This window comes from Dunckerocampus dactyliophorus, chromosome 2 (assembly GCF_027744805.1).
Source record: "Dunckerocampus dactyliophorus isolate RoL2022-P2 chromosome 2, RoL_Ddac_1.1, whole genome shotgun sequence".
NCBI classification, from domain to species: domain Eukaryota; kingdom Metazoa; phylum Chordata; class Actinopteri; order Syngnathiformes; family Syngnathidae; genus Dunckerocampus; species Dunckerocampus dactyliophorus.
The window spans coordinates 5,358,283-5,368,761 of NC_072820.1; positions in this window are offsets into that span (position 1 = coordinate 5,358,283).

The window sequence follows — 10,479 nt, forward strand, 5'->3', positions numbered from 1 at the left end:
GAAGGTCACATAAGTCCCCGCTTTTCGCAGCTGTCTCAGGCAATGCCTGTTACGAATGTTAGAAAAAACTGGGAACTTTATGTTACAGGCATTGCCTGAGACAGCTATGAAAAGCGGGGACTTATATGACCTTTGGCCTTGGGCATGTGGAGGGGGCGCGGTAAGGAAGGCGAAAGTGAGAAGAGCTCGACATGCTCATCTGTTTGCACTCAACTGCTCTGTTTTGCTGCCACGATATCAATAAAAGCTTGCCTGATGCAAGAGGGAAGTTTACTTCCTTCCTGAAGAGCTATGCTCTATTTTCTATTTTATAACACGACGGCGATGTACCACTGTTAGAAAGCCCACAGTTTTTACACGTTTATGACTTTATGCTTCACGGATGTCAAGCGTTGGGATTTCGCACTTTTTTTATGCGGTCTGTGAACGCACCATGGTTGTGTGCTGTGACTGGCTACACCGTGACTCATGGATCATCGTACATTATCATTCATCAGTGGCGAGTACTTATCCATTTTACGCTTTAAATGTGTTTAATAAATGCGTGAAGCGTACTTAGGGCTTAAGCCTGCATTGTGTCGCGAGTAAACAATGGCAATCAATGAGAGAAGGGCAGGGTTTGGGAGTTTAATCTAATCTAAAAATTAGAACAATCACTTTTATTGCAAACGTTGATCCCAAATCTGAGGAGAACGTCAACGTCAAGCTAGCAGGAGGGTTTGGAGGGGGAGGAGCGAGCCTTGTAAAATATTTTGGCCAATGGCTTTAGATCAGTAGAGCATTAAAATTCAAACAAAATTTGAACTTTGAGCGTGCTTAAAAAAGAGAGAAATGTGAGAAATTGCTAATTCCCGTCTGAGAAAAGTGTACGGTGAGGGGTTTTACAGCCTTAAAACATATACTATAATTGTAAAAAAAAAAAAAAAAAGTTGGCGACTTCGCGGATTTCACTTAGTGCGGGCCATTTTGGGAACCTATCCCCCGCGATAAACGAGGGAACACTGTATAACAGTCTGACTCATGGTGTCATCATACGAACCACACTAAACTCGTCACACAGTAACTTAACACTCAAAAGCTAGCTGGGAGATATATAAATACCAATACAAGTTTAAAATAAAAAAAAAACTTGTATTTTAATGGCTTCCAATCATACATTTCGTCCCAACAAAGCATTTCATTGGACATGGCTGCCAGGGGAGAGGGAGCCAGAGGAGCCTCCCTCTGGGCTCCGGGCTCCTCTGATGGACAGAGGCAACTGATGAATTTTTGCAGCCATGTCCAATGAAATGTTTTGCTGTGACGAAATGCATGATGAGAAGCTGTTAAAATAGTTGTTGTTTTTAAAACGTGTATTGGTACTTGTATATTTCTTAGCTACTTTTTGGGTGTTAAGTTGCTGTGTGATGATTTTAGCGTTGTTTGTAAGATTCAGAGTGTTATATTGAGTAATGACCTGATGAGCGGCTTACACACCGGAATTTACGGTAACTTTTCCGCATATCTCCATGTGTTGCTTTACAAAATATAAAAGTGACCCTTGCATCTTTTCATTTTTCAGTATGTGGCCCTCACTGGAAAAAGCTTGGATACCCCTGAATTAAAGGATGCATGCTGCTGTGTTGATATTTTTCATTAAAAAAACAACAACAATCTTGTATCCTAAGAAGTTATATGCTGAATAAACTGTGTACAATTATTAGGCAACTCAAAGAAAAACAAAAATATTCCCATATCACTACTTTATTTGTATTTTTTCCAATCAGAATGATAAACAGACAACACAAACTTTAGAAATAAATATTTCTGACATTTCCAAAAATAAATGAATGACCAACATAGCCACCCTTCTTTTCAATAACACGGGAAAGCCTTCCATCCATGGGGTCTGTCAGTTTCTTGATCATTCCACCATCAAGTTTTTGTGCAGCAGCAACCAAAGCCTCCCAGACACTGTTCACAGGTGTACCTTTTTTCTTCACTGTAAATCTTACATTTCAGGGCCCACAAGTACTCAACAGGGTTTAGGTCAGGTGAGCAAGGAGGTCATGTCATTATTTTTTAAAGACCTTTACTAGCTAGCCACGCAGTGTAGTACTTGGATGCATGAGATGGAGCATTGTCCTGCAAAAAAATCACGGTCTTCTTCAAAGATGCACGCTTTTCCCTGTACCACTGTGTGAAAAAAAGTCCACCTTCAACCTGAAAAGGCCCAACAAGCTCATCTTTTAATCATTCCAGCCCTTACCAGTACCCCACCTCCACCTTGCTGGCGTCTGAGTTGGAGTGGCGCTCTCTGCTCATGGCTGATGCAGCCACACGCCCATCCCTCTGGTCCATCAAGAGTCACTCTCATCTCATCAGTCCATAAAACCTTAGAAAATCTGTTTTCAGATATTTCCTGGCCAAGTCATAGCCTTTCAACTTGTGTGCCTCTCTTCCCTAGGCCATGTCTCTGAGCACTGAACCATGTACCGTACCTCTGGACACTCCAGGTAGATTACAGTTGTGGAATATGACAGCACTGGAGGATGATGGGTTCCTGGCAGCTTCACGTTTGATATTTCTCAAATATTTGGCAGTTCATTTTCATGTTTTTCTCCCGACACGTTTCTTTGTGCACTTTCAGACGATTTCAAAAGTGCCGCATCCCTATAAAAAATGTTTTACACGTCTTGACTTTTCAGAGTCTGTTAAATCTCTTTTCTGGCCCAATTTGCCAGAGAAAAAGACGTTGCCTAATAATTGTGCACACCTAATAAGGGGTGTTGATCTCCTAAGGCCACGCCCTCCCTCAGTCCACACATGCACATCACCTGGTAGGGTTAAACCCAATAGACATTCAGGTTTATTCAGCTAGGATTTGGAAAATATGCATAAAAATGACAATATGGTCAAAATACTGACTTGCCTAATAATTGTGCACACAGTGTATACCTGATTAAAAATAGCCTACATGTCAGCTTTGCGTTATTAGCATCAATATTTCAACATTTTCTCCTTAAATGATTACGCCTTTTTTTTTGCTCTTTTTTTTCTAAAGTAATTGCAGTTTCAGAATGTGGGACACCCGTGCCTTTAAAGTTGTTATGAACTACAATTGAAGTGAATTGAAGTGAATTTTCAATGGAAATTTCCAATTTCCAAGTATTTCAATGCACTTTAAAGGGTTAACGTAGGCCGTGGGTAATTGTGGTGCGCTGTTCACCTTGAAATGAGAACAAACAAAATACCAGGGCGAGCCAGACTGTTAAGAATCCACAGAATAGGTGGCTTGTACTACAGCTGTGAAAATATCGTCTCTAGGAGAAGGAGCAGGGGGAAGTGGAGATATATTTAATGTGGTCATCAGGTGGCTGACTAAGTGAGAGGTCCAGTTTTTTTTTCCAGTGAAGATTTTCCCCCCTCTTGTATGGAATAAAAAGAAACAAAAGTCAAATTTTCCCATCTTCCATAAAGGAGTGCTGCTTGTTATTGTGGCGGATTAAGAATAAGCACCCCTGTTTTGATGGCCTAGTATTTTTATTTTGTAAACTGGCATTGGCTGAAAAACACACAAACGCGGTGCCAGCTGTTAAGAAAGGGGACAGTGTTGTGTCACTGTTGAGTCTCTGCAGACGGGGATGGCAACTCAGTCACCACTGGGATTGGATATATTTGGTGGGCAGGGGCAAAGGAGACGCCGGTGGTGGTCAATTATTAGTAAATCTTTTCGTAAACACTTCTATTTTCTAAGTATTTGGTATCATTATTTTTACAATTATGTCACCAAAACACTTCCAAGAAAAGTATGGTTTTGGTGTGCATAATTGCTGTGCAGTCGCATGTTTCTGCTTGGCTGCAGAGCTGCTAACGTGTATTTTGTGGAAGCCGGTCACTGGGTGGTCTGAGCTCGAGTTTCAACCATTTTCCCACGGCTTTCACTTGAAATTATTGCTGCATATTAAGGCTGCGCAGCAGAGTTTAGCCATCAGATGAGGGTGATTCTACAAATTTGATATCAATCTGATATCAAGTACATACAGTACAAGGTCAGTATTATACAATATTCTGAAAGAAATACTTTTCACCTGACATTTTTCAAGATTATCGAATGATCTTGTGATTTTGCCTTTAATTTATTGATCATGATTAGAATATGCTTGTGGGACTCCTGAAGCAGCTGACGAGTACCGGCAGGCCAGGCGGCACGCGGCTTCGGCTGGTGGTCGAGGCAAAAACTCGGGTGTGGGAGGAGTTCAGTGAGGTCATGGAGCACGACTTTCGGTCGGCCTCGAAGAGGTTCTGGCAAACCGTTCGACGCCTCAGAAAGGGGAAGCAGTGCCCGGTCCACACTGTTTACAGTGGGGATGGGGGCCTGCTGACCTCGACTGAGGATATAGTTGGACAGTGGAAAAAATACTTTGAGGCCTTTCTCAATCCCACTGACATAGCTTCCTTAGAGGAAGGAGAGTCAGAGGACACAAACACGGACAGTTCCATCACCGTGGCAGAAGTATCTGGGGTAGTCAAAACGCTCCCCAGTGGCAAAGCTCCGGGGGTGGACAAGTCCTGAGTCTCCCTGAGTTCCTCAAGCCTCTGGATGTTGAGGGACTGTCTTGGCTGACACATCTCTTCAACATTGCATGGAAGTCGGGAACAGTACCTTTGGATTGGCAGACCGGGGTGGTGGTGGCAGAAAGAGAGAAGCTCAGAGTAGAGCCACTGCTCCTTCACATCGAGAGGAGCAGGAGTTGAGGTGGCTCGGGCATCTAGTCCGGATGCCTCCCGGACGCCTCCCTGGTGAGGTGTTCTGGGCATGCCCAACCAGGAGAAGGCCCCGGGGCAGACCTAGAAAACACTGGCGGGATTATGTCTCAAAGCTGGCCTGGGAATGCCTTGGTGTCCTCCCGGTGGAGCTGGAGGAGGTGGACGAGGACCAGGAAGTCTGTGCTTCCTTACTGAGACTGCTGCCCCCGAGACGCGGACCCGGATAAGCGGAGGAAAATGAATGATTATAATATCATAATATAACGCAGGGGTGTCCAAAGTGCAGCCCAGGTACTTGTATTTGTGGCCAGCGGCTCTTTTTCCACTGGCCTTTGACTAGACCACTCCGAAGTCTTCATTTTGTTTTTCTTGAGCCATTCAGAGGTGGACTTGCTGGTGTGTTTTGGATCATTGTCCTGCTGCAGAACCCAAGTTTGTTTCAGCTTGAGGTCACGAGATGGCCGGACATTCTCCTTCAGGGTTTTTTGGTAGACAGCAGAATTCCTGGTTCCATTTATCACAGCGAGTCTTCCAGGTCCTGAAGCAGCAACACAGCCCCAGACCATCACACTACCACCACCATATTTTACTGTTGGTATGATGTTCTTTTTCTGATGTTTTTCTGATGCTCTGTTACTTTTACGCCAGATGTAATGGGACACACACCTTCCAAAAAGTTCAACTTTTGTCTCGTCAGACCACAGAGTATTTTCCCAAAGGTCTTGGGGGTCATTACGATTTTTTTTTCTGGCAAAATGGAGACAAGCCTTAATGTTCTTTTTGTTCAGCAGTGGTTTTGGTCTTGGAACTCTGCCATGCAGGCCGTTTTTGCCCAGTGTCTTTCTTTTGGTGGAGTCATGAACACTGACCTTAAACTGAGGCAAGTGAGGCCTGCAGTTCTTTGGATGTTGTTGTGGGGTCTTTTGTGACCTCTTGGATGATTCGGCGCTGCGCTCTTTGGGTCATTTTGATTGGCCGGCCACCCCTGGGAAGGTTCACCACTGTTCCATGTTTTTGTGATTTGTGGATAATGGCTCTCACTGTGGTTTGCTAGAGTCCCAAAGCTTTAGAAATGGCTTTATAACCTTTTCCAGACTGATAGATCTCAATTACTTAAATAAGAAATCAGAAATTTCACATGGAAAAAAAATTCTCTTTAAATATGGTGGGTGCAGCTTACGTATATTCAGGTCTAGAATTTAAGGCCTGGTAGTAATGTCATCCTCATTCTCTATTCTATTGATTATTCAACAGAGGTATTGTTTATCATATACCCTGAAATACCAGTGACTTGTCAACATTTACTTCTTATCCAATTAATTTATTTTCAATTTTTCTTTAAAGAAAAAGAAAAAAAATAATAATTTTTTGTATTTTTTTTAATTATGTAATTTTGAACAAGCTACCTACAAGCCCTATTAACTCTCCTACTGTACTGCGGAAAAGAAGCAAAAAAGAAGTAAACTGGTGCATGCTAAACACAGGGAGTGAACAAATAACAAACATGTGACGTACTTCAATGTTAAAAATGAACTGAACCATAAACTTAACAACAGTGCATGCTTTTCACGTACCGAAGATGACAGTGAAGGTAGGAAGACCTACAACCAAGAAGCAAGTGAAGGTGGCTGCGGTGGGAAATTTAAAAAAATTATGCTAACGATGATGTTGAAGAAAAAATGCCATATTTTTGTGAAGCCCCCATAAATTAAAGGCGATCCCTTTCATTACATCTAGAATCCTAACAAAAAAAAAAAAACACACAATTTACACCCAGATCTAACCGAACAGTGCTGTATAGGCAAGGTCCTTTTGTATATGACAAAAAACCAAAAGTTTGCAGAGACTATTTCTCCTCCCTGACTTAAGACCGAACACAAATGAGCTTTATTTCTGTCCTCTGTTCGAAACAGACACTTTCACCCTCGAGATGCTGTCTTGATTTAGAGCTCGGAAAGTTCAGCTGCATTCTTAAATTAGGCGTTGTGATAGTTTCATATACTGAAGGTCTGGAATGTGAGGTAACCATTGAGCTGTCAGAGAGGATTTAGACTGTCTCTGTTTTGTATGTAATATTTACTGGGCTTTCTGGAGGTGCTGCTTGAGCATGTAATATACGGCCTTTGTCGTGTTAGGTAGTTGAATTGTTAACTGTCAGATATTTCAAGGCGAAGCTTTAAGGTGATGACGCAACTCTCCGCTGATGCATTTCACTTCAGAGCACTTTTAAGCCATAAAAACGGCCACAAGGTGGCAGAAGTGCATTTGATGAGAGCTCAGCAGGGATCATTTTGACAAAGAAGCACACATGACAGGAAGGAGGAAGTGGGAGAGCGTGGAGGAGTGTAGCGTGCAGAAGGTTACGCATTGTAGGGAAATTTTAACGCTTGCACACGCACACATAGTTCAGTTTCAAATGTGAACATTGGAAATAGTTCATGGTGTTATATTTGTAAATAAATTGTTATTTTTATGTAAAACAACCCCTTTTTTGTGTTGTTTATGTTGTGGTATAGTTGTTTAGATCATCTAATATCATAAAAGCAAAAAATATTTGTGTCAAAGTGAAAGTTATGATTGAATTGTATCTTTTCACAAAAAGCTGGTCATCTCCCTTTTCTAGTCAGGAACTGATATTTTCCTGAAACTTACCTATGTTCTACTGCTGATTACTAAAGGACGGAAAAAGGTGGAAACAAACTTTTTTTTTTCTGATGAAAGACGGGAGTCGAATCTTTCTTTTGTTAGGTTCATTGTTTACATAGCCGTAGAACACAATATTCTGTGTGCCTTGAAAGATTACACAATCTTTGCTCTTTTCCTCTTTTGAGCATCTTAAACTGCTACAAAACGTGCACATTTATTTGGGCTGAACTTTAACTGGACATATTTGGTTGACTACAATGTGTTGTAGCGTCGTGCTTTGCCATTCTCCCACAGGGAATCATGACTGTGCAGCTGTTTATACAAACTCCCACACAACTACACCAAACACCTGCAAATGAGGAACAAGACCGGCCACAAAGAAATTCCCCCTGAGACAGCACAAACGGCTAGGTTTTCTTCCTGGTTGTCAACAGGCTAGTACAGATTGACAGGTTTGATAGAGGTCACAGTGGTGAGGGAAAGTGTTTGTCCCCTTCCTGATTTCTTATTTTTTTTGCATGTTTGTCACACTTAAACGTTTCAGATCATGAAACAAATGTAAATATTAGTCAATGACAACACAACTGAACACAAAATGCAGTTTTATTTTTATTATTAAGGGAGAAAAAACATCCAAACCTACATGCCCTTTGTGAAAAAGTGATTGCCCCCCTGTTAAAACATAATTTAACTAAAGAACTATAATTCTGTAAAAGGTTATAAAGCCATTTTTAAAAGCTTTGGGACACCAGCAAACCACAGTGAGAGCAGTTATGCACAAATGGCGAAAACATGGAAGTGGTGAACCTTAACAGGAGTGGTCGGCCAACCAAAATTACCCCAAGAGTGTAGTGACAGCTCATCCAAAAGGTCACAAAAGGCCCCACAACAACATCCAGTGAACTGCAGGCCTCACTTAAGGTCACCATTAGAAAGACACTGGGCATAAATGGCCTGCATGGCAGAGTTCCAAGATAAAAACCACCGCTGGACAAAAACAACATTAAGGCTCATCTCAGTTTTGCCAGAAAACATCTTGATGATCCCCAAGACCTTTGGGAAAATATTCTGTGGTCTGATGAGACAAAAGTTAAACTTTTTGGAAAGTGTGTGTCCCATTACATCTAGCGTAAAAGTAACGTTGCATTTCGGAAAAAGAACATCAAACAAAAAAAGTAAAATATGGTGGTGGTAGTGTGATGGTCTGGGGCTGTGTTGCTGCTTCAGGACCTGGAAGACTTGCTGTGATAAATGCAACCATAAATTCTGCTGTCTACCAAAAAATCCTGAAGGAGAATGTCCGGCCATCTGTTGGTGACCTCAAGCTGAAACCAACTTGGGTTCTGCAGCAGGACAATGATCCAAAACACACCAGCAAGTCCACCTCTGAATGGCTGAAGAAAAACAAAATGAAGACTTCGGAGTGGTCTAGTCAAAGTCCTGATCTGAATCCTATTGAGAGGCTGTGGCATGACCTTAAAAAGGCGCTTCATGCTGGAAAACCCTCCAATGTGGCTGAATTACAACAATTCTGCAAAGATGAGTGGCCCAAAATTCCTCCAGAGCGCTGTAAGCTGTTGTTTCACCCTTACATCATAAAAAGTTTCACTTAAAAACTGCATTTTGTGTTCACTTGTGTTGTCACTGACTAATATTTAAATTTGTCTGATGATCTGAAACATTTAAGTGTGACAAACATACCAAAGAAAAAGACATCCGGAAGCGGACAAACACTTTTTCACCCAACTTTATCTGTTGCATGTGTAAACAGTATGAAACGCAACAGTCACAATTTCCGTAAATTATAAATACATAGAAATGTATTTTATTTTATTTATATATATTGTTTCATTGTATTTATTTATTTTTTTTTACCACTTTCTTGTTTCCTTGTATTTTATCACTACATAATGTAATGACACATTCTTGATTACTTTCTCCCCGTTAGAAAATGTTCCACGTTAAACACAGGAAGTGAACAAAATCAGTAATAGCTGAGACATGGAGAAGGAGGTAGGATTAAGAAGGTAGGATTAAGTCAACTCTGCTTTTTCCTGCTCCTTTTCGACCACGCTTGAGAACAAACGCACTCTCACCAAGCCCGCCTTTTTCGTTTAAATTGTTTCAGTTTGCGTCACCTCCCCGAGGCCCAACAGCTGTGTGTCACTTTCCTGGAAAAGTGCCACTTTATCACTGCCACACCCTTGACTCAACAATCAAAATGTTAAGACCAGTTGAAAAATTGAAACAATCTACATTTTGCACTGTTGGATCTTAAGGGAGGTTCTTAGTCGAGCTTCATAATAAAAAAAGTAAAAATGGTAGTGAGACAAACACAATTTTAAGTCAGAAATGTATTGCAATTGCTATTGTAATACATTGCTCCCATGTTATCCCATGTCAACAATCTGACCACGTTCAACTTTAATGCTTGTTTGCAATAAATTGCTTACTCAACATTTTTTTTGGTCTCACTCCCATTTCTTCTTTTTGCATTTCGATGCTCTACGTAGAACCTCCTTAAGATCCAACAGTGCAAAATGTAAATTCTTGGTCTTAAACTTTGGATCAAGAGTGTATATAAAATGAAAACGTTAAAAGCAGATGAGGAACAGTGTCTAGGGCTGGGGTGTCCAAACCTTTTCCACTGAGGGCCACATTCTGAAAAATGAAAGGATGCAAGGGCCACTTTGATATTTTGCAAACCAACACATAGAGATATGCTAAGAAGCTATATGTAGCTCAAGAAAAAACTGCATTTCAGCTTTTTTAATATAGGTGAAATGCTACTAACATTTTTTTTCCATAATAATGGGTTTATTCTTGTAAAATTGTGACTTCTGTTCTTCATTCGATATTGACTTTTATTCTTAATATTTTGACTTTATTCCTGTAAAATCACATTTTTTCCACATTTCCCAACTATTTCATTTAAGCTTCCCTCTTGTATATTTTCTTTTTAAATTATAACTTTATATCTTTTGAAAAAAAAATGATTTTTTCTTTATTTTAACAAATAAGTTTATTCTCATAAAAGTGCAACTTTTCTCTCATTAGAAAAATATTTTTTTCTCTTAATATTTT